This window comes from Canis aureus, chromosome 24 (assembly GCF_053574225.1).
Source record: "Canis aureus isolate CA01 chromosome 24, VMU_Caureus_v.1.0, whole genome shotgun sequence".
Classification (NCBI taxonomy): domain Eukaryota; kingdom Metazoa; phylum Chordata; class Mammalia; order Carnivora; family Canidae; genus Canis; species Canis aureus.
Genome location: NC_135634.1, coordinates 13,572,292 through 13,595,893, shown reverse-complemented (window position 1 = coordinate 13,595,893; position 23,602 = coordinate 13,572,292). Strand labels below are relative to the sequence as shown.

Below are 23,602 nucleotides of genomic sequence, written 5' to 3'. Positions count from 1 at the left end.
ATTGGGAAAAAGAGAAGATGGTGAGAAGTAGTATTAGTATAGTATAAGGTGAGATATACTATGAATCCCTTATCTTTCAAAGAAGATTCTCAATCTGTGGACAGTCTGCTCTGAAAGATAAGAAACATAGCTGTTGGAGCACCTGGGTGGCTCAGTGGTTGAGAATCTGCCTTTGGCTCATGTCGTGATCCTGGGGTCCTGGGATTGAGTCCCACATTGGACTCCTCTCAGGGAGCCTGCTTCACCCTCTGCCTATATCTCCACCTCTCTCTCGCTGTCTCTCATGAATAAATAAATAAAATCTTGAAAGAAAGAAAGAAGAAAGAAAGAAAGAAAGAAAGAAGAAAGAAGAAAGAAAGAAAGAAAGAAAGAAAGAAAGAAAGAAAGAAAGAAAGAAAGAGAAAGAAAAGAAAGAAGGAAGGAAGGAAGGAAGGAAGGAAGGAAGGAAGGAAGGAATGGAGGGAGGAAGGGAAAGAAGAAAAAGAAAGAAAGAAAGAAAGAAAGAAAGAAAGAAAGAAAGAAAGAAAGAAAGAAAGAAAGAGAAAGAAAAGAAAGAAAGGAAAAAGAAAGAAAGAAAAGAAAGAAAGAAAGAAAGAAAGAAGAAAGAAAGAAAGAAAGAAAGAAAGAAAGAAAGAAAGAAAGAAAGAAAGAAAGAAAGAAACAGAGCTATTAGGAATGATCATAAGACCTTAAGAAAATAAGGAAAAGGAGAAAATGACACCTTCCCAAGAATGAGTCCAGAGATAGAATTGTAAGGACAGGGATATTTCCATTTTATTTGGCTTATCCTCTCCCATGTGTTTAATTATGTTGAGTATATTCATAGGTTATTTTGGGAAAGGAGGGAGGGACAGAGGGAGGAAGGAGGGAGGGAAGGAAGGAAGGAAGGAAGGAAGGAAGGAAGGAAGGAAGGAAGGAAGGAAGGAGGAAAATATAGGAGAAAGGGATGGGAGGTGGCAAGGAGAAAGGAAGAAAGACAGACTACATCTTTTCTGCCTGAGGAGTCCTGAGATGAAGTGCTAAGGTGACAGAAATGGGTCAGATGAGCTAGAAACTAGGGTTTCTTAGAAATTCATTGAAATGATCATTTTGGTGGAAAGGCAGAAACATACATATTCTTCTGCCTATAATGATGCCTGATGGAAGGAGGCATCAGGGAAGGGAAGGAGAAATTCAGGCTCAGGAGGTTTGAGAATGGAGATACCAGAAGAGACTGGCTCTCCAGCTGGAAGGGTAACGAAGGCTGCCTTATCTCTGGGTGAGGTGCATCTCTAAGGTCCTCTTCAGTTCAGACAATACTTTCGTTTGTTTGTTTGTTTGTTTTTAAGATTTTATTTATTTATTCATGAGAGACAAGGCAGAGGGAGAAGCAGAGACACAGGCAGAGGGAGAAGCAGGCTCCATGCAGGGAGCCCTATGTGGGACTCGATCTCGAGTCTCCAGGATCACACCCCAGGCTGAAGGTCGCGCTAAACCGCTGAGCCACCTGGGCTGCCCCGAGACAATACTTTTAGAAATTAGGCACCATCTGAGAAAATAGAGTCCCTCAACACCTGCCCCCCACCCTGCATTCATTCTATGGAGACTTACTGAGCCCAACTCTGGCCAGTACTGTCACCTTGGAATACACAATGAGAACCCCCCACTGCAATGCCTACCCTCCTGGAGGATGCAGTTGGGGAGGAGGGCCCTGGCATGAATCAGGGTCATCCCAGTGAGAGTGGAAACAAGACCCAAGGGGCTTGTGCAAAAAAAGGAAGTGATGGTACATGGGCATGGGAGTCAGATAGGACTTGGTTTCAAAGCTGGCTTAGCCACTTACAAGTTAGCTGACTTCAGTTTCCTATCTTTAAAATGAGGACAGTCATTGTAAAGAGCTGAGGGCAAAGCCAGCCAAGCTCACAGGAAGTGCTTCAAAAGAGTCAAGATACACACATGAGGCTACTCCAGACATGAGGTAGGACCATGAAGGAGCACTGCTCAGTGCCAAGTGCCACTGCCCAGAGCTTGGGAATCCAAAGAGGAAACAATCAAGTCAGATCTGAAAGGCTCCATGGCAAGTGCACCACCCTAACCCTTGCTTTTGGATAAGCCAACTGGAACCAGAAACTGCTCCAAGGCCAACTCACCAGAGCAATAAAAGGGTATGGGGGGAGCTCTGCTGCCCCTGTGTCTCATCCTCCTCTGCCTCGTCAATGTACACCCCATTGCTGGCCCTTTCCCACCCCCTCCTGTTTCCAGGCCATGGAGACTGTATTCCTTCCAGCTGACCTCTGAGTTCCCCCACTGCTACAGGCCAGGCCAGGCAGTCCAGGCCCCAAGTAGACGACCTGGGGGCTCTGAAACAGAGGAAGGGACGGCACTGTGATGAAGTGGAGCTGCTCTGGAGAGCTGGTCCCAGGTCACCAGGCAGTATAGGCTAGCTTTTGTCAAGATCTGGATGGTAACTGTGTCTGTCTTGCTCAGGAGCCCACATTCCTACTGATGAGTGGAGCTGGCTTGGGAGAGATTCACGTCTCCCTGTAACACTGTCTCTCCATTCAGAACCACCTCTTCTGTTCAATAGCCCCACTCCCAGCTCTGAGTCCTGACCGGTGCCTGGGCACTCTGAGGAGCAGGAAAATCCACACAGCCTTTGAATTGTGGGGCTGGCATTCAAGGCTGCAGTCCCAGGTCTGCACCTTTGCTTTCACCCGAGGCCATATACTTGCTGCCTCCTTGGCACCATGCCACGCCTTATCTTCAGACCCCTGTGCTCTCATCCCTTTCCATGGTGAAGTCTGGGAACTGGAAGATCCCTTCCCTTCCCTGCATGATCTGTGTGTGGTCCCTTCTCAGGCTTTTATCTAGCCCCACCCTCTGCCGGGGTGAGGGTACACCAGGACAGTCAGCATGGTGTTCTTGGGCTTGCACCCTCTCCTAGGTGTCCATTGAGATTTTTGTTGTCTGATTCCTTTCACCCAATCTTGTGAAGCCCAAGCAACATCTTAATTCAAGAATCATCTCTTTCAGACTTCTCTAAGCATCTTCTGGTGCCAGGAGGGATTTTCCCCTTCTGGGTGGCAGGCTGTCCTCTGACACCATTTCCCACTTTCCCTATATACCACTTTTTACAGTAACACTCCATGTTGACATGGCCAATGGCCAATACTTGTTCTTCTCATATAAATAGAAGCTTTTGAATTTAGAACATTTCTGCATCAGTGAAGTCTGGCTTTAAAGACTACTGTTTCTTTGGACTGAAGAATCTCTAATTGGAGACTCAAAATGCATAAGGATTTCTTTCTTCAAGGAGGTGTCTACCTTCTTCTCTTCTCACTGCCAATAAATCTCATTGATTCAATATGTGAAAAACCACAGGAAAATAATCTATGTGGAATAAATAATATATATCAGTTTAATATGGTTAAAGTGCACACACTTTCTTCCCTTTACACAAACTACTTATAAGCAAATTATTTAGCAGTTGAAATGAGAACGATAGTTCCTGAATCCTAGACCCAAGATGGCAGGCAAGTCTACTTACATATTGGCCTATGGATCCCTTTCTCAGGAATCCCTTTGTGAGGGGCTGAGTAGAACTGCTGCCACCTGAGGATTGAGGTTCCTCTAATGCTCAGAGGCCAAGAGAAAACAGATGTCATCAGATTTCACCGGATTGTGGGCTGTGAGGCTCTGAGAACTGTAGGCGGGTGGCCCTCAAGGGACACAGAGAGAGCTCCATGGCGGCCATCAGCCGGAGCCAGGGATCGGCCACTGGTTGGCGGAGGAGGGAGTCTCTCACAGGCTGGCATCCACCCTGCCCACAAACAAGACTTTCATTAAGGAAAGTTGTCATACCGACTAAACCTTGATGAGCAGCACTGAGGGCCAGAGCCCCTGAGCCATGGGCTGCACTCTGCAGTATCCAAAGCTGCTACACCTTTCTTTCTTGAATCCTCCTAGAGGGTGGTAGTTACCTCTGAGTTGATCATAGAAGTGACAGAACTATGGTTCTGACAGGTTGAGGGGTCCACGTACCCCAGGAGTTGGAGAAGTAGGACCCAGACAGGGAATGCACAGGGGATACAGGGGCTGCTGCTTACCCAGGACTCTGGAGGCTTTGAATGAAGGGCTCGCACCCAGGACCTGAGTAAAACCCAGTGGTCTTTCTGCCCCAGTGCCTCCCAAGTCACCCTGGCTTGCCATTACTGCCCCTGTCTGCACGTATTATGTTCATTTATGCCATCAGACTATGCTTGTGTGGCCTACAACTGGAGGGCTCACTTACAAGTCCAGCCCATGCCCTGTCAGGTAGAAGCTTGGCATGGGGGCTCTGACTGTAATACTCCTTGGCCAGGATGCATTCTTGCTTTTCTCTCAACACTACTGGTATGACCATGGGGGTCAGGGAGATATACACAGAGTACTTGGTCAATCCTGTGACCTGGGGGCATGTGTTATTGACTTGTTTGCTGAGTCCTTCCCACAAGGAGTGAACCTGTATATGTTACTACATCAATGTAGTGCCAATGGTAGCTTGCGGAAATAGGGTGGATATTGGGGTGGCTTCTCAAAGGGATTTTTTAATTGACAGAGGTCTGTGAAATAAAACTCTTGAAAATACAGGAAAGCAGTTTTGTAAGTTGAGAAAACCAAAGTCAAGATTTCATTGCTTTTGTACTAAAGTTTCACTTAAAAAGCATGTTTTACTTATGAAAAATAGAACTAAAACCGTAGGTGCTTTGGTATAAGTCAGCTGCCTTGACATTGCAACTGCATTATCCTGAAAAAGGGACCTTCTCTTCGCACATTCTAGCAACATTCTGCCTATAGATGGTCGGCTGTAAGAGGTTCTGACACCCAATTTCTAATGTGTGGGGAGGTGAAAGAAGGGTGTTTCATCCCACATTGAAGGAATACCTCACAACACCAGATGAGTGTCCTACAATTCCACTCAATTCTGACACTATCTACCTAGGGACAGCATCAGATTCCACAGGTTGAGGGCTCAGTCCCACAAGACTGCCCTTCACTTCAGATGCCAATCATAAGTCCAGGTTCTGATGGACTGACTATAAATCAGAGGGCCCCATGACCCCCTCCTTGAGTTCAATTAATTTGCTAGAGTGGCACACAAAACTCAGAGAAACATTTTTCTTACTAGATTAAAAGGCTATAAATTGAGAATAGTCAGAAGAGGCACATAGAGCATGTTACAGGGAAAGGGCACGAAGTTTCCACAACCTATTTGAACATGATACTGCCTCCAAATTTCCAAGTGTTTGTCTACCCAGAAGCTCTCCAAACCCTATCCTTCTGGAGATTTACAGAGGGTTCATCAGATAAATGTGATTGATTAAGTCATTGGCCATTAGTCATTGATTCAGCCTCCAGCCCTCTAATCCCCTGGTCAGTTTTCCTGAGAGCCAGCCCCCAATCCTTAGGTGCATTCCCAAAGTGGCCTTATTAGTATAAAAAAAGACACCTGTATAGCTCTCATGGGGAATTCCAAGAGTTAAAACCCTAGTAATTCTGTGCCAGAACCAGAGGAAGACCCAATGTAGGTTTCCTACGGTAAATCACAATATCACTGCTGTCTGGATCAGTGGATCTAATCCCACAGAAGCTTCACATCCAAATATCAGCAATGTGTATGGCTTCAAGCTGATGATTCTTCTGAGAAGGAGCCAGAAATAAAAACATCCTTGGCCTCTGGGACCACACACAGAGCTGGGAACCCAGGTCAGTGCTTTGGCTCTCCAAGTGGAAGCTGCCCATTTATTTGCTGCCTCGTATGCTTGAACACTTCACACACTAGCTTCCTTCATGTGGAAAGGATCACTGGTGATTTGTTCAGGCTTCTCCCCATCCTTAGACATTCCTCCTTATCACTTTTGAATTTAGTTCCATCTACTCTGCCCTCTCCTCTCTGTAAAAAAAATTAATTAAAAAAGTAATTTAAAATAAATTGTGTCGTTAGGCAATTCTTGTCTCATGTAGCATCTGCCTGGATAAGCTGATCAGCAGACTGAAATGACCCAGACGCATTTCTGTCATTCCCAGTTTGTTTTTTTAATCAGCTGAGACTTGGCACCTGGATTCCTTGCCAGGGAGAGCTCTGAGGGATCTCCAAGTCAGTCTGGCCTCACTCCAGCATCTAGCTCTGCCACACAGCCCTGCTTACCTGCAAACAGGGAGGAGTTTAGCTTCCAGGTGCAGGGTCATGCAGTTCCTGGGCTCTCTCATTCAGTTTGTAAGTTTACTTGTTCAGTGTGTAACCTACTCCCATGTGGCTCCTCTATACACTCCTAAGGGGCGCTGACCATGCTGGAGGCCCCCCACTCCCCTACCCCCAACCCCGTGTGGCTGCCTTGTTCAGTTCACTCCCATCCCCCATAAATCTGTCAGTAAGGCTACCCCCAGGGCCTTGCATTTTTCCTGGCTTCAGCCAGGTTCGCTCACTTATTTGTTTTCCATGTAGACAGCTTGGTAGGCTTAGGACCATCCCAGTGGAGGAAGGTCTGCTCTGGCCTCAGTATTAAGTGCGTACAGGATAAATCTTTAAAGAAGGACTTCTTATATAATTCCCACGTTTTATACTAAAAATGTCTTGGTCAATTTTGGCACCCCTTGAATTGTATTACAGTGGACTCCCTGCTTGTATAGTCTGAACTCAATAAGTATCTGCCTTAGGAAGTATTTTCCTTTGGGGAGTGGAGGAGCTGGGATCCAAGTCCAGCTCCTGGCTCTAGAGCTGGCACTCTTGGTCATGGCACTATACTCCTCAGAGCTTGGATGGCCCCCCGGACATGTTTGTTCATGCATGCCAAGAGCAGCCCAGAGGTAGGAAGACCAATCTGCCTCTAAACAATGAATACAACCCAGATGGAGCTGTCCTGGGTCTTTGATGGATGTGGGCCTTCTCTGTGGGTGCTGTCTTACTCCCTTCCTCTTTTCAAAAAACTATTTCAAGAACTTCTGCTAGGAGCCAACTGGAGACAAGGAGTTTGAAAGATACATTCTTGGGGGATCCCCGGGTGGCTCAGCGGTTTAGCACCTGCCTTCGGCCCAGGGCGTGATCCTGGAGTCCTGGGATTGGGTCCACATTGGGCTCCCTGCATAGAGCCTGATTCTCCCTCTGCCTATGTCTCTCTCTCTCTCTCTCTCTCTCTCTCTCGGTCTGTCTTGAATAAATAAATAAAATCTTAAAAAAAAAAAGAAAGATATATTCTTGCTCCAAGTGATGCCTTCCTTTTGCTGCAAAAGGTCCATCAGCAGACCCAGACAAATATAAATTCTAAATACAATATCTTTTTCTGAGCCATGGTTGGGTGTCCTCAAGCAGACAAGGCCAGATTCCTTGGCACCATTAAGAGTCTCACTCCTAGGACATGTAGGTGGCTCAGTGGTTGAGCATCTGCTTTCAGCTCAGGGCGTGATCCTGGGGTCCAGGATCAAGTCCTGCATCAGGCTCCCTACAGGGAGCCTGTTTCTCCCTCTGCCTATGCCTCTGTCTCTCTCTGTGTGTCTCTCATGAATAAATAAATAAAATCTTCAAAAAAAAAAAAGTCTTACTCCTTCTGTTTCCTCCTCTGCAAATGCAAGCAGAGTTGGTTACCTCAAAGGCCACAGGTTACTTCACAGACCAATAGAGATATATGCTAGTCAGTAGCGAAGGACTCTTTGGGACAAGGTTGAGCATCTTTCACCTCCAGACAGTAATGGCATTGGGTTCATTTCAAGGGGTAATACTTACCTGGCAGGGGAGATACCATGATCACGAAGGGGCAACTTTAAATAATTGGTAGTCTGGAGCACTGAGGTCATGAAGTCATCCCTAGATGTGGATGGATTAGTCTTGTCTTCAAGGGACAGAGAAAAGAGGTGTGTGATATAGGGCTGCTCATTGGGCTGCTATCTCCATTGGCTAGATGTGGGCTTGGCATGTATGACAGAGACCCAGGAGAACAGTGGCTTAAACAATGATGGAGTGTATTATTGTCTCTCAGAAAAGCTTGCGTTGGAGTGGCAGCTGCTCTGCAGAGCCCTGGGGGCCCAGTGGGTGTCTTGCCACTCCTTCCCCAGGCTCACTGGCAGGACCACTCCTCCAGGGCCCATGCCTGGGATGCTTGGGCGAAGCTATGTGATGCCTTTGAAGGGAGCCTGCCTTTGGTGGCAGAATGGATCTCTGATGTAAAAATCTGAGGAAAGATGACAAACCAGCCTTAATAAGCTTGGTATAATTAAAGATGAAAGATTGGTTAATAGGAATCAGAATCTTTTCTGGTGCCTCAGGAAGAAAGTGATGAAAGGTGAAATAGCAACTGTAGATAAAAATGCATTTTAATTCACTGTATGTTCACCCAACCAGGGCCAGAGACTGAAGGGTCGAAATATGTAATGTCAGGTGGACTCTTGGTCTTTATTCTGCTGCGGACACTCCCCAGATGGTTCTCTCATAGAGAGTACAAGAGGAGTCTCATAAATTCTGGTTGTTTGAATTCCTATCTGTTTGGGCAAATAGAAAAATGCTTGCTCTCTTTTATCTCACTGTGGATTTGTGGGAGCATTCAATGAAATGCAAATGCCTGGTCTCATCTGGTATTAAACTAAGTGTTTGACTAACACCCGCTGTTACTTCAACTGAAGAAACACCTGGGTTCAATCTCCTATATCCTCTGCATGTACAGCAGCCTGCTGGAAGGTCCTGGGCTCCTAAAAAAAAATCCAAAGGGCCCTTAGTAGATACTTTCTGACTCTAAGAAAAATTTACCCATGTTCAGTAGTTTGACGATATATATTTGTTACTTGATGTTCATTATTTAAAAACTTGAAGATTCACAAATAAGCACATGAAAAGATGTCCAACATTAAGGAAATGTAAGTTAAAACCATAGAGAGATATTACTACACACTCACCAGAATGGCTAAAATAAAAAATAGTGGCAACACCAAATGCTGGCAAGGATGCAGAGAAACCGGATCACTCAGACATTGCTGGTGGGAATGTAAAATGGCACAGTCATTCTGGAGAAGAGTGTGGCAGTTTCTTTTAAAACTTAAAATGGATTCCTGAATGACCTAGCAATTGTACTCTTGGGCATTTATTTTAGAGAAATGAAAACTTATATACTAAATATACAAATACTTATAACAGCTTTATCCAAAATAGCCAAAACCGTTAACTACCCAAGATATATCCTTCAATGGGGAATGAGTAAACTATTGATTAAATTAAACAGCCATGTCACGGGACACTACACATCAATAAAAGGCATGAACAATTGATGTACACAACAGCCTGGATGAATTGCAAGGGAATTGGCTGAATGAAAACAGCCAATCCCAAATGTTTTTTATTGTGTGATTCATTTATATAATATTCTTGAAACAAAAACACTACAGAAGTGGAGAACAGATTACTGGTGCCAGAGGTTAGAGTTGGTTGGGGGAGGACAATATAAAGGGAGCCATGTGGTGATTCAATAGCCCCTTATCTTGAGTGTGGTGGTAGTTCTATTAAGCTACACATGTCATCGAATTGCATAAGACTACACATGTACACAGACACACAGGCACACACACAAGTGCGCGTGTAACTAGAGAAGTCTGAAACAACTCTGTGGATTGTACAAATGGCAACTTCCTGGTTTTTGTCTTATTGTGCAAATTGTCAACTTTGGGGAAGACTAGAGAAAAGGTGCGTGGAACTTCCTGGTACAATTCTTTGTAATTTTCCCTGAGCCTATGATTATTTCAAAATAAACAGTTAAAAGACATCTTGTAGTGTCAGAAAGCAAGGAAGTGTTTTAAAAAAATGTATACTGATGGTAGTATGTCAGGGCACACAGAAGCCAACAGAAATAGTTCTCAGTGGCCAAAGCTGGAATGGTTTGGGCAAAAAAATAAAATAGTGTTGGATTATGACTTGAAGTACAAAATAAATATTCATGAGTTTGTGTTAATATAAATAAATGATTGGAAAATAAATAGATGGAGAGAAGAGATGAATCTCTCTTGTAGGAGAATTCTAAATAGTTCATATAGATACTCCACCCTCAAGGAGCTGGAACATAACTTTCCTCAAGTGTGAATTTTGCATAGTGAATTCCTTCCAAAGAATACCATATGGAATGGGAGGAAGAGTAACTTTGCAGTAGAGAACTCTTGACAAATACTCCCTCAGCCAGGTGATCAAGGTCAGTATGAACAGTGATAAATCATGGATGTGTCCCTGCTATAGTGTGATGAGAATGCCTCTTACCTCTATGGTCTTCATCCCCAAAGCCATAACCCCATTCTAATCATGCGAAAAATCAGACAAATTCTAATAGACAGACATCTTACAAAATACTGATCAATACTCCAAAACTATAAAGGTCACTGAAAGCAAGTAAAAATCTGAGAAACTGTCACGACAAAGAGGAGTCTAAGGAGACATGCCAACCAAACATAATGTGTGATTCCAAAATAGAAAAGGGTCATTAGGTAAAAAACTAAGGAAATCTGAGTGTATCATGAACACTAGTTAATAATAATGTGTCCATATTGATCTATTAAGTTGAACAGATGCCCCAGACCAGTGTAAGATGTTAATAATAGGGAAAACCATGGGCTGGGAATATGGGAACTCTCTGTACTATTTCCTCAAGTTTTTGTTTTTGTTTTTGTTTTTGTTTTGTTTTGTTTTTTTGTAAATCTGAAACTGTTCTTAAAAAACTGTGTAGTCTCAAATAAAAGTTTTTTAAAATTAAAGATTTGATATATAGTTTTTGAGCAACTACTATACAACAGGCACTTTCATAGGGATTATATGGTCGAGATCATCCTAACGGTGGGAATGGTAGCATTCGTTGTTTCACTGAAGGAGACCCTGAAGCTCAGCGAGGATCTCCCAGTTAGGAAGTAGCTAAGCTAGAATGTGTGCTCAGGTCTTCTGATTTTCATCCCATGGCTTTTCCCATCATGCCACTCAAGGATCTGAGGGAAAAGTGATTATTCAGTTATAGTGTTGAGATGAATTACTAGAATGCTCTAGGAGCCAGAGCTCCCCATTCCTCAACCATGTCTACCTTTTATCATTCCTACAGGAGTCAACATAATTCCCCAATGTTTACATCCATTCAGGATGGTAGAAATTGTTTCCACGTTAGGGATGGAGAAACAAACTCAGAGAGGTAAAGTAACTTGCTCAAGGTCACTCAGCTAGTGGTGGATCAGGATTCAAATACAAAGCTTGCGTTCTTCCCTGTAACCAGGCCTTTGAATGACCAGCATGGCTCCACTGAGAAATTTCAGACCATCTCAGATATAGCCATGTTTCCTTGGTCTTTTCTCCAGCTGCTTTTCATTTTGCAGGCATAATTAGTGAGTAAGGATTCAGTTTCATCTAATGAGAAGAATCTTTGGAATATTTTTATGAAAAAGATGAGGAGAGACAGTTGGTCATTGCCATTACAGGGGCATTACAGATTATAAATCCGCATTATAAACCTTATAAATCCACATTATACATCCACATTATAAACCTTGTAAATCCACATTATAAACCACGTTGACAAAATCTTGCACAGTAACCCCACTGTCCCCATGCCTGCTTTGATGGCAGACATGATTAATCAATCTCGAGTTCTTGCCAACAGAGCCTGGACTCGGCCTGACAAGCCCTCCAGGCAGCCACAACTAATCCTCAGAGCCAGTCCTGAGATGAAACCCCTCTCCTTCCCAACTATAGGCACTACCACACTTTTACGCTTATATTTTTCGACATTTGAAAAACAGAATGAGAGTGTGCACAAGCTAGTTATTGCATTGGCAGCTAATGCTGCAGTCACAACACAAAATGATTTCTTCAGCCTTTAATTAGGATGCATCATCCCAACCACATTCTTGATGCAATATGCCTGTTCTCTAAGAAGGGGCTGAATGTCTAGCCTGTGGTGTCATGATACCCCAGTTACTCCTCTAAGCAAAACCAAGAGGCAGGATGCCAGTGGGCTTTGCAGGCTAGGCACCCATGGGAAGCACCATTAAGGTTTATCCTTGATAGAAGCAGCTCTGGCCATTGTAAGAAGTGATGCCTGCAGGATGAGGCTTTATTTTTGTTCCAGATCATGAGCCAGTACTTGTAACAGCAGCAACAACAACAGAAAGTAATAGCCTAGAGGCTCAGGAATAGGCTGGAAAATTACCTAGTGATCCCTGCCCACTTGCTGACTGAATCAGGCCCAGGAGATCAATAACAGTGGGAAGTCCAGGGTGTTGATCACAGACAGTACATAGTATTCTAAAATACAAAACCAAATTACCCAAGACTAGCACTGATGGGAATTTGACAACCCTGATGAAAGCTGAAAAGAAAATCATTAGTCCAGAGCACGTCTAAGGAGCTCACAAATTGTGTGTTAGCTTGACTCATGTTTACTAACCTTTTTGTTTTCCTTTATAGCTGTGTTTCCTCCTCCTTCAGTGGGTTCCCACAGCTCAAGACTGTGGGAGCACATGGCCCCATGTAACATAAACATGGGGACGTGCTCTCTGCTGTGTGTGAGAATATTTCCCACAGACAGAGGGATGGCCAGGTGTTTGAGGACATAATGTCCCACCTTCTTTTCATTTCCAAAGATGCCACCACTGTTTTGCCACAGTCCCGTGTCCCTGGGAAGCAAAGAATGGGCAGTCATTCCCCTCCCCTGCTACACATGCATGTGCACACGTGCACACACACATGCAGCTATTGGGGTACTGAATTCTCTTGAGCAACTAGAGGGAAGAAGGAAGTGGAAAGAGACCAGCCCCTGCCTTCCCCATGCCCTTCTGTGGGAAGATTTGGCTGACCTAGAACGGATCGATTCTCTCTGACTGACCGGGCAAGTCCTGCAGATGCTTGTTAATATTCTGAGAAAGTGAGGTTCTCTAATCACCTTTAATGCTGGAGGTTCTATGAAAGATACCAGAAACATGAGTGGCAGAGGACATTGGCCCCTGCGCTGTGCTGTCCCTCTGGGTCCCTGCACTCTCCAGACTGGGACATCCAATAGGCTTTGTGGAGAGGACACCCCCCCTCAGAATACACCTGACTTCCATACTTTCCAAGGATCTCATGCCATCCATTTGCCACCATCCAATGTGGACCATTAGTTAGTAAAATTTTGTGTTGGTCCACCTTGGAGATCTCATGTTTTTATACCTCAAATGTGGCTGCCATAGGTTGGGCACCAATTTCAGATCCGTCCTTTCATTTATTCATTCACTCAACAAGTATTTATTGAGCGCCTACTACGTGCTAAGTACTGGAGCTTCACCAATGGTTAAGAGGCACTGTTCTAGTCTCACAGAGCTTGGTGGCCCAATCAGTTGCAGTCGTGGTAGAAGAACTCCTTTTGATTGACACATGGTGCATGCCATGACACGATGGGGGAAAGCCACCCATGGCCACTTTCCTCAAAGGAGATTATGGCCAAGGCAGGGATCTCAGGCTCATGAGCATCTCACCTATATACCCATGAAGGAGGTTCCCTCTTCTCCTCTCCATCCACTCCAGAAACCCAGGATGCTGTGATGATCTGGGGAGGGTGGGTCTTTGGAGTCATAAAGCTTTGGCTCAAATCCCAGCTCCCCCCTCTCTGTGTGCTCTTGGACAAGTCATCTGGCTTCTCAAAGTTTCATTTTCCTTGTCGTAAAAGTGGGGGTGATAACTACAGCTGCTTCATAATGTTGAGAATTAATGGAATTAATAAAGGCACTAACAGATGACAAGAATTCTGTAAATGTTATCTTTTATTCCTACAGTCAAATGAGCAAGTGCCCAGTACTCACCTATTCCTGGATATGAGCCCTAGGAGTACAACAGGCAATATCCATGGAGTGAGGCGGCCTATGAGGTAGCAGGAGGCACAAGTAGGGCTCAGAATGTCCTATCGCCCTTTCTTGCAGGCTGCTTGATGGCCGCAGGAGAGAGCAGCCCAGGGGGCCTTACACTGTAATAGTGCTAACGGTAGAGAAAGCTGGGCATCCAGACCACAAGAGAAAATACAGAAGTACGGCTCCCCTAAACTGCGTTCCTCCCACAGCAGATGTTTATACACAAGTATACAGCAACCAGCAAACAAGACCTTGGGGGCTGCATTTTTAGACCAGACCACCGATTTAACGAACAGGTATTTATTAATATTTGGATTTTATATCTGCTGTCAGAAATGAAAACAATTAGATTAGCATTTTATAGCGAGGGCACAAACAACTCATTTTTATCTTCTGGAAATACACAACCCACATGAAAAATCACGACAATTTCCAAATCATTTTGCTGCCTCTGCTTGTGAGGCAACTCTTTCCGCGGCACACCACGGCACGCATGCGACAACCCCACCTCTCTAGGTCATCGAAACCCTAAAGGACGGATGTGCTGTGTTTTGTTCCACTTGCCGAGCTGTGGTCTGTAGAGTTTGCCTCTTTGCCCGGGGTCTGCCCCTCTGCTGGCCTGTTCGCATTGCTCTGGTCAGCTCTACGCAGGGATCCCGGGCCCTTGATCTGCTTCAGCGCCCCAGGACATTCACAGGGGACAGCACCTCTCCCTCCCTTCCCACTGTTCCCTGGTCTGAGCCAGCAGCGAGCAGCATCCCTGGGTTCCGTGACAGGTGTCTGCGTCCACAGCACTCACCAAGGCCATGACTGAAGCAGCGACATCTGTTGGGGGCTCGGAGAGAAGGGGAAAGCAGGAGGAGGGCCGAGCCCAAGCACAGATTTCAGAGGAAGAACTGGGCCTCCTCCTGCCAACTCCTTCCCTCCCGCACTATTTCTGCAGCTGGCAAGCACGAAAGCACAGTGTGTGAAGTTCAAATCTGTTTCTGTACTGTCAGATCAAGCCTGGGAAGCCGAAAGCGAGAGCACACTCTGAGGTGAGAGTTGCTTTACAAAGCACCAGTCAAGTGTCCCTGGGCTCTGGGACAGATGAGAGCCGAAGCCAGCCATTTGTTTGTGTGGCCCTGAGTCGCAGACAGGAGACAGGAGAGCTGGGGTGCTAAGGAGACCTGCCCAGAGATCCGCCCTCCGCAGAGGAGGGCGGGGAGTTAATCAGCACCCCACATGGCTACAGCAAGGGCCCCGATCAGGGCCGCCCACGCCAGCCGCAGAACATCGCAGGCCCCCACGGGGCAGCTTCTCCCCCCGGTCGAGTGGACTCCTGAAGCTCTTACACACATTTGCTGGATGGTGGCTGGATTTGTGCCACATTACTGTTGGGCAAGGGGCAGCTGCTCAAATGAGTGCCATTAGACATACGCATGCTTACAGGCCTCTTAGAGATGCGATTTTCTTCTGCATAAGCCAGCAAATGAACTTTGCACACTAAATTGAATAACTCTTATTATCCTGTGAAGTCATTCTCCTTATTTGGTGACCACGTTCCAGACACAGAGGATTATTCCCAGCTGCTGATGTGACAGCCTCAGAGATTCTTGAAAGCCGTTTCTTCCTTGGGCATGACTCAGGGCCCTCCTCTGCCCTCCTCCCCCAAAGAGAGAGGCCCAGCCTCCATTTATTGTCACATGTCTGTGGATCTAAAACTGGACCGGTTCCCTCTCAGTATTAAAACGGCCTCCTTGGCGTGGTTTAGGAGGAAGAACCCAGGTAGTAAATCAGGTCTTTCACCACAGATAATGAATAATGAATGTTATTCAGTGTGAAACTGACAGCAATTCTTCACCTGTCAGATTAAAAGGGAACAGAAAAGAGGGGTTTAAAAATAGCACCGACACTCAGGGTGTGATGGGGACAGCTGGGAGCCTGAGAGCCATTGTCTGGCAGGCAGGGAGACGGCAGGAGGGAGCCAACCGGGCACCATCAGAGAAGTTCGGGAGCTCCCTGGGGCCCTGTGTGTCTTCAGTGAGGCTGGAGGACTTTCTCCTTGGGGGCTCTGACCTTGAACAAGGTCTTGCTGCTGGCTGCCTTGCAGCCCATCCTCCTTCACTCCTGCGATAAAGGAAAACACAGAGAGGGCTTCTCAACACACAGCACCGTGGAAGTCTCTGGATTTCAGCTTCCCATAAGCTCTCTCGGAGACCATTTGTAAAATGAGGGACTGGAGGAAGATTCTGGAAGGCAGCATAATGGAAAGAACACAGGATCTGGAATCAGATGACCCAGAATTGAACCAGATCATCCAGTAACCTTCAGCAAAGCCAGGGGCGGGGGGGGGGCGGGGGGGGGTGGCGGGCCGGGGGAGTGCTGGTGGTTAACCTGGTCTCTGGGAGCCTCACTTTCCCCGTGAGCACTTGGAAGATAGGACTCCTCCCTCCATGGGGATTTTGTGAGATATTCTACATGAGCCACCTGTTTGAGGATCTCAGTGAACACGAGTTCTGCCCCTACTCCCTACTAGCTTTAGCACTCTGGCTGCAGCGTTGTAGCACTGCCCATGTTTTTCCAGCCCTGTCTGTCCTCTCGCAGCTTCTGCATAGATATCTACCTTTACCGTTCCTCTACCTTAGACAATCGTCAGCCCATGAGGGTGGTGGCTGTCTCTCTTATCACCACTGTTACCCAGCAATTAGAACGGAACCCAGTGCCTAGGAAATGCTTACTGTATATTCAATGATCTGATCCTCCCTAAATAGCTCTTGGTTTTATGAAAACAAAAGTGCAGATTCAAAAAAAGGGGGGGGGTTGATTCAACCAATGGTCAGGTTACTGGTTAGCCACTGGAAGGGAATAATGAAAACTTCTAAAAAATAATAATAATAATGAAAACTTCTACTTTAGTGAAACTTCATAGTTATTCCCTTTTTTCTAACGATCCTTCTTCCCATCTGAGGCCCACCCAACCCCTGCACTCTTTAGGGAATCAGTACTTCCTCAATGGGCCAGTGCTTCCTCTTTTAAAGGTGCAGTTGAGCTGTACAGGGAGGACTGAAGTGACTTACAAAAAGCCAGACCCCAAACATCTGACTCTCAAACCTTCACTAACCAGTCTAACCCTTCTTCCTTAGATTCTGCTTTCAAAGAAGAAAAGAAAGTAATCATCTGGTGGCATATAAATCACTATGTTGACAACATATCTGGTTGTTGTGATAATTAGAATATTTAAAAATTCTCAAGAGATTATTTATGGCTAGATCCCAAATCTTCAGCTCAGATTGAGACCCTGGAGTGCAATCAAGAATGGCTTTCAAACAGGTCCTGACTCTGGTCCCGGAAAGACTCTGCCTCTTCCAACCAAAGACTGCAGACCCGCTTCCAGCACATGATTAATTCTCGACCTCATTGCCTCCTTGACAGGCCCTCTGAGGGACCCGAGTAAGTCGCAGGGGGACTTCCTGGAAGCATCACCACTATCAGCTACCCTGCTAAGGTATAAAAAGATCAAACGGCTCCCAGTGCAAAGCCTAGGTAAGAAGTTCCCATTCTAAGAACAATAACATTGTTGACTTTTGGGAAAGAAGGACATGAAGAAGAAAGGTCTGTGCCTGTATTGAGTGGACGTTGGCAAGTCCAAGACAAAAACATCAACACCTCCTAATGGGGTTAGGAACTGTAGTTTACAAATTCAACCAAATTTGCACCTCTTGTGTCTCAGAGTCATGTTTCATTAGGGTGCAGAGAGAGCAGATGGTCTTTCCCTCTGCAGTGCACCAGCTGCACCTACCCCCATGATCACTCAAGTGCAATTGGGAGATGGACTCATGCTCTTCACCTCCATTGGAGTTTTCTGTCTCACTCCAGCAGACCGCCTATTTGTGTCCAGGGCCAATGCATTTTCAGGGAAAAGCAATTTTCTCCTGGGAGCTACAAATATTGACCTGTAACAGATGAGTAACAAACACCACAGTGTCTGGAGAAAAAAAATTAAACAGACAGTCACATTTCCATCTTCAATATTGTCCTACCAGGGTGCCAGTGATTTTTAACCACTGAGGACAGCCAGAGCCTATCCATTATAAACAGGCTTTCTGTAACAACTAGCACCATACAGGCACAGATGGAAACTAAAAAACAAAAACACCAAAAACCAAACCAAAACAAAAAAACAACAACCAAAACTGATGGATATGATTAAAAGGCTGAAGGTTTTCAAACAATCTCTCTCAACTTCTTTTAAAAATCGAAGCACAATCTGTTTACTTCACCCAGTGATGTCTCTATAGCATTTTCAGTGTTGTAACCTGAATTTAGATGAAAGGAAAATACTAGATTTGTGTTCTGTCTCCTTCCTTGAGGTAACTGGTGACTAGTGATAAATAGATATAATTCAGTGAATCTGTCAGAACGAGGATGTTGAGACTTAATATTGTGAAAATGGCAATATTCTCCAAATTGCTCTACTCATTCAAAATCCCAGCTGGCTTTTCTCGCAGAAATTGACAAACCAATCCTAGAATTCATATGGGCCCAAGTAGCCAAAATAATCATGAAAGGAACAGCCAACTTGGGAGGATGGATACTTCCTGATTTCAAAACTTACTCTAAAGCTGTGGTTAGCAAGACAATGTTCTACTGGCATAAGGACAGACATAAATGGATTATAATTGAGAGTCCAGAAATAAGCTCTTATATTTATGGCCGGTTTATTTTTGACAAAGATATCAAGACATTTCATTGGGGAAAGAATAGTCTTTTTCACAAATAGTGCTAGAACAACTGGATATCCACATACAAAAGAATGACCTTGGACCCTTACCTCACACCATATGCAAAAATTAACTCAAAAAGAGATCCTAGACCTAAATGTACAAACTAAATCTATAAAAACCCTCACAAGAAAGCATAAGAGTAAGTCTTAATGACCCCATGTTTGGCAATGTTTTCTTAAATATGACACCAAAAGCAAAAGCTATAAAAGAAAAAAGAAATTGGACTTCATTAAATTAAAAATATTTATACTTCAGAGAATGCCATTAAGAAAGTAAAAAGGCGGGATCCCTGGGTGGCGCAGCGGTTTAGCGCCTGCCTTTGGCCCAGGGCGCGATCCTGGAGACCCGGGATCGAATCCCACGTCGGGCTCCCGGTGCATGGAGCCTGCTTGCTTCTCCCTCTGCCTGTGTCTCTGCCTCTCTCTCTCTCTCTGATGTGACTATCATAAATAAATTAAAAAATTAAAAAAAAAAAGAAAGTAAAAAGGGAAGGATGACGGAGCAACAGTAAAGAAACACGATCCCTTTGTTTCCAGAAAATCTGAGAGGAAAAAAAAAAAAAAAAAAGGAAGGCTTATCAAGCCCTCAAAGCCTCTCAAACAAAGGAGGCACTTTTGGAAAAGAAGAAAAAGAGATCAAGTTTTAAATGACTGGACTGGTTCCTACATGATTCCTGGAGGGAACAACACGACAGCATGCACCTAAGACAACTAAAGTGAAGCCTTATGTCTTGGAAGTGCCAGATAAACATCCCTTGACCTTCGTTTTATGCATCCAAAAGATTAATGGGGTTAGAGTTTACTGGTGCAGGAGACCACTGCAAGGCTTCCCCTGAAGAAGATTTTCAGAGGTGTCTTTGTGAAAGTGACCTTCCAGACCATAAAAATGCCGCATATAGTGGAATCCTATTTGACCTTGTGATTTCCAAACTTGAAGTCTGTCTGAGAATTCATCTTGAAATGCAGACTAGCCAAGGTCAAGAATAAAAGCATCTCTATGACAGACAACAGTTATTGAGGAGCACATGAGGAAGTTTGGTGTCATTTGTTTAAAAAAACTTCATGAAACTTCCTTTCCAGGGAAAAAATTGTAGGTAATCTCAGTGTTTTTACACTTTTTCCGTTCCTCAGTGGCCTCTCATGCTAAGGAGAATAGAGTAGGTTTCAAGTCAGTGGGCTCACCTGGTTCTCCAGTTGAATGCATCAATCAGCTCATTCGGCAGCTGAACCAAACCCAAAATATCCTGAAAGCACAATGCATTGGAAGCATGTGGTTCTGCTTTTTGGAATTGTTATACAGTATCTTCAAAGAAGATTATTTTCTGCTATGTCTTCAGAAGCTGCTGGGAAGGGGTCAGGGAAAAGATGACATCCCTGGAAGGCACTTTCCATTACAGCCCAGTTCCAGGAGAAAGTTCCAGTGTGTTTTCCATATTGGCTGCTACTGCCATCTCTGAAATCAGCAAAGGATTCCTGTCATGGTAGAAGATCCTGCTTTGTCACATTTTCTATCCCGGGGTTTAATGTTGGTGAATGAATACCCAAGCATGAATACAAGACAACAGTGGACCAAGCCCAGAAGTATACTTGAATCTGGGAGTTCCTAGGGCCTTATTTTGGAAAGAACTTAAAATACAATCAGAAAGGACACAGAGAGAAAAAAGACATCCCATAGGCTCAGAGATAATACTTGCAAATCACCTATTAATGATCTTGAACCCAGAATGTGTAAAGAACTGTCACCACTCAACAATAATGAGAAGATGAATTTATATCTTCAAATTCACATGCCGCTTTAAAAATGAACAGAGGGTATGAACAGACATTTCTCCAAGGAAGATATATGAAGGTCAATATACACATGACAAAAGTGCATAATATTATTAGTCATTTGGGAAAATGCTAATCAAAACCACAGGGAGGTACTACTTCACACTTAATAGGATGATTCTAATTAAAAAGAGACAATAATAAGGATGTGGGGAAATTGAAACTCTCCTACATCGCTGATGGGAATGTAAAATGGCTGCCCCATTTTGGCGAGAAGCAATTCCTCAAAATGTAAACATGAGAACTTCTCATCGATTCACTTATTTAATTATTGAATTTCTTCCTAATATTGCTTCATTACTCCCACTCATCTTAAGAGCCATGGTTTGCTCATAAAGGGATTTTGCTGCTTTGTCATGGTTTCTTGATCTTCCAGTAAGAGTCATAGAATGAGCAAAGGTCTTCTCCAATGTACAACACATTTTTGGTCTCCTTTCTTTGTGGCTAAAATGGTTTGTTGGGAAAGGACATGATCTCTTTAATCCCTGAAGGTGCTGGGATAGCCAACATTGAATCCTGTCAATGAGGGAAAAGTAAGATGCCAAAAGGAACCACATCCAAGATTCACAGTGGGATTGTCTATCTAGCCCCTCCCTGAATCCCATTACCATTCTTCTGTGTCCCCCTTCAGTTAGCCCAGCATTCTTTTGCTCAGGACTATGCATGATATGTGCTCTCTCTCTGTAGTTAAGGTGGTTAATGGTTCCCCAATGAAACAATGAAATGAAATGCTCATCCCTAATTGAAAACAAGATGACTCTTCCCTGGAGCAGATCCTTCTTTTTCTTTAGCATGGGTCTGCTTTTCTATTGTACATGAGGGCACATGAACACATCCCCACTATTTTAGTCAGCTTAGATACCTTGGTTGTGCTGAGGGAGTATTCATGGAGTATCCTAACTCTACAATGTCCCTCAGACAGAACTGCTAGGCAACCCTCCATCTTTAGAGTTTTCCTCTCAGACCACAAGGGCCTCAAGCAAAGATGAGCCAGGATGCCAGCTGCCTCATGTCCCCCAGCCTCAGGTGGAAGGCTCTGGAGAGCTTTCAGTATTTCTGACAGTGTTTCAGATATAGAGCTGCCTTGGGCTGTGGAGTGTAAAATGCTTCTTGACAGGTTGAAGCTATGCATGCAGGCACCAGCATCAGTTTGGTGATATGTGAGGACATACATAATGGGACATCCTCTGCACTCGCTCTAGACAAACACTTAGATTGGAGCACTAGGAATTGATTTTCCTCCCTCCAGCTTCCATTAAACTGTAAATATTCTTCACACCGGATGGCTGATAGGGTAGCTTAGAGTGCTTTTAAGAAAACCAAATACATTATGCCTCTATCCCCTGTCCCTAAATCAGCATAACTTAACATGGGGCCACAGATCATCTCTGTCACATAGTCACCTGGGGAGTTTGCTAGTTTGTTAGACACACCTTTTCCAGGCTCCATCTAAAAATGTTACTGCCTTCTAGACTTTAGGCCCAGAGGTGGGGAGTTTGCATTTCAAATAAACTTATTTTACACATGAGTTTAAGAATTGTGTGAGCTGAGTTGGAGCCTGCTCCCACAATTCTAAACCCTTAGGCATCCAACCTGTCCCTCATTTACCGAAGATACGTCATGAAAAAGACTAATGGATGCAAATCACATCAGACACAGAAGTAAATTAAGTGATTATTCAATTTTTCCACCACAGGGCTGCTTTAAGATGTCTATGGGGCATTTTAGTAGGATTTCATTTAGAAAATCTAATTCCTGTTTTAAGAACCCACAAATTGCATCATTTAAGTTACACCTTCCTTGCACAGCTACCATGCACCATTCACTTCCATCTCTCACTCCTGACCCAATCTGTGACATGTGCGATTACCTTCCCATTCTATGGCAGCAGCTCCCAACCACGACTGCACATCAGAACCACCACAGGAGCTTTTAAAAATATCAATGCCCTGCTCACAACCCAGACCAATTGCATCTGAATTCCTGAGGGGTAGGATTCAAGTACCAATATTTTTAAAGCTGCTCAAGCAAGTCTAGTGGGCAAGCAAAGTTGAAACCACAGTTCTGAGGGAGCATTGAACCCATTTCTCATAACTCCAAGCCCACCGACATTTGAGTCAATGGTCCTGCCTCCACATTTTTCCTTGTCTCTGGGAATGCACTCTCCCATCCATCTCCTGGGCTCCATCACTCCAAGAAAAGACTGGCATTGTACCTGTGCACACTTGCCTCCACCACCAGTAAAGTTGCACCATTTGGCTCCTTGCTGAGTTGCACCTGTTCTGTTGCCCAGGCTGCCAGTTTGCTGCCTAGGGCCGACTTCCCTCTCTCACTCAGCCTTGCCTTCTGCCCTGACACAACCAAGCCACACTGCTCCCCCCATTAGAGTCAGACTTAAAAACCCTCCACTTTAGGAACACATATTCATATTCATTAACCACTGAAGTCAGTTCACCTCCCTGGCCAATGTCTGAGATGTTGAAGGCAGTATGGGTAAGGAAAGAGAGAGGGGAGATAACCTCTTTAAACCGCAGGCTCCTAGTCTGCAAAATGAGAATAATAATACAGAGCTTCTAGGCTCTGAGAACCAATGGACAAGGTTGTCTTGCTTTCAGAATGATCTTGGATATCCTCTAGGCCCATCATGGGCCAAAGACAAGTCTAGAACCTTCCTAGGAATGAGAAAGATTTTGTCAGAGGTTGGTACTTTTGGGGTCCTATTCTAGAGCCATGTCCTGGACCCCCAGGATATCTTCCAGTCTACTTGGAGCCTGGATCCTGCACCTGCTGTGTTAGGGAGCCCAAACAACAGCCTGCCATGCTCCACTGGTCAGCTCCAAGCTAGGGGGTAGGGGAGAGGCAAGGCCAGACCAGGTCTGGCCCACAGGACGTATTTGGCAAAAATATGTTATTATTCTGTCCTCAAGATCAAGACCACTTGCCCCACCCCCAGCATCCACAGCCCCACCTACATGACTGGCCATGTCATTGCCCCCACCCCGGCAGAACTTCTCCATTGCCCTCTACATCTCCTTGCAGGCTCTGCTGCTGCCACAATCCTCCAGGAGCCACACTACCTCCTGGGCAAATAACAAAGCCACCAGCAGGATGGATGTGAGGGTTAAATAGACAACATATGGAAAAGAACTTCTCATCTAGCCA

The 23,602-nt window shown here is 44.8% G+C and overlaps 1 pseudogene; it reads left to right on the top strand.

The window, feature by feature from the left end:
* The first annotated feature begins 19,104 nt into the window (after positions 1-19,104).
* On the top strand, positions 19,105-20,067 carry LOC144296605 (large ribosomal subunit protein uL30 pseudogene; annotated as a pseudogene).
* Positions 20,068-23,602: the final 3,535 nt, after the last annotated feature.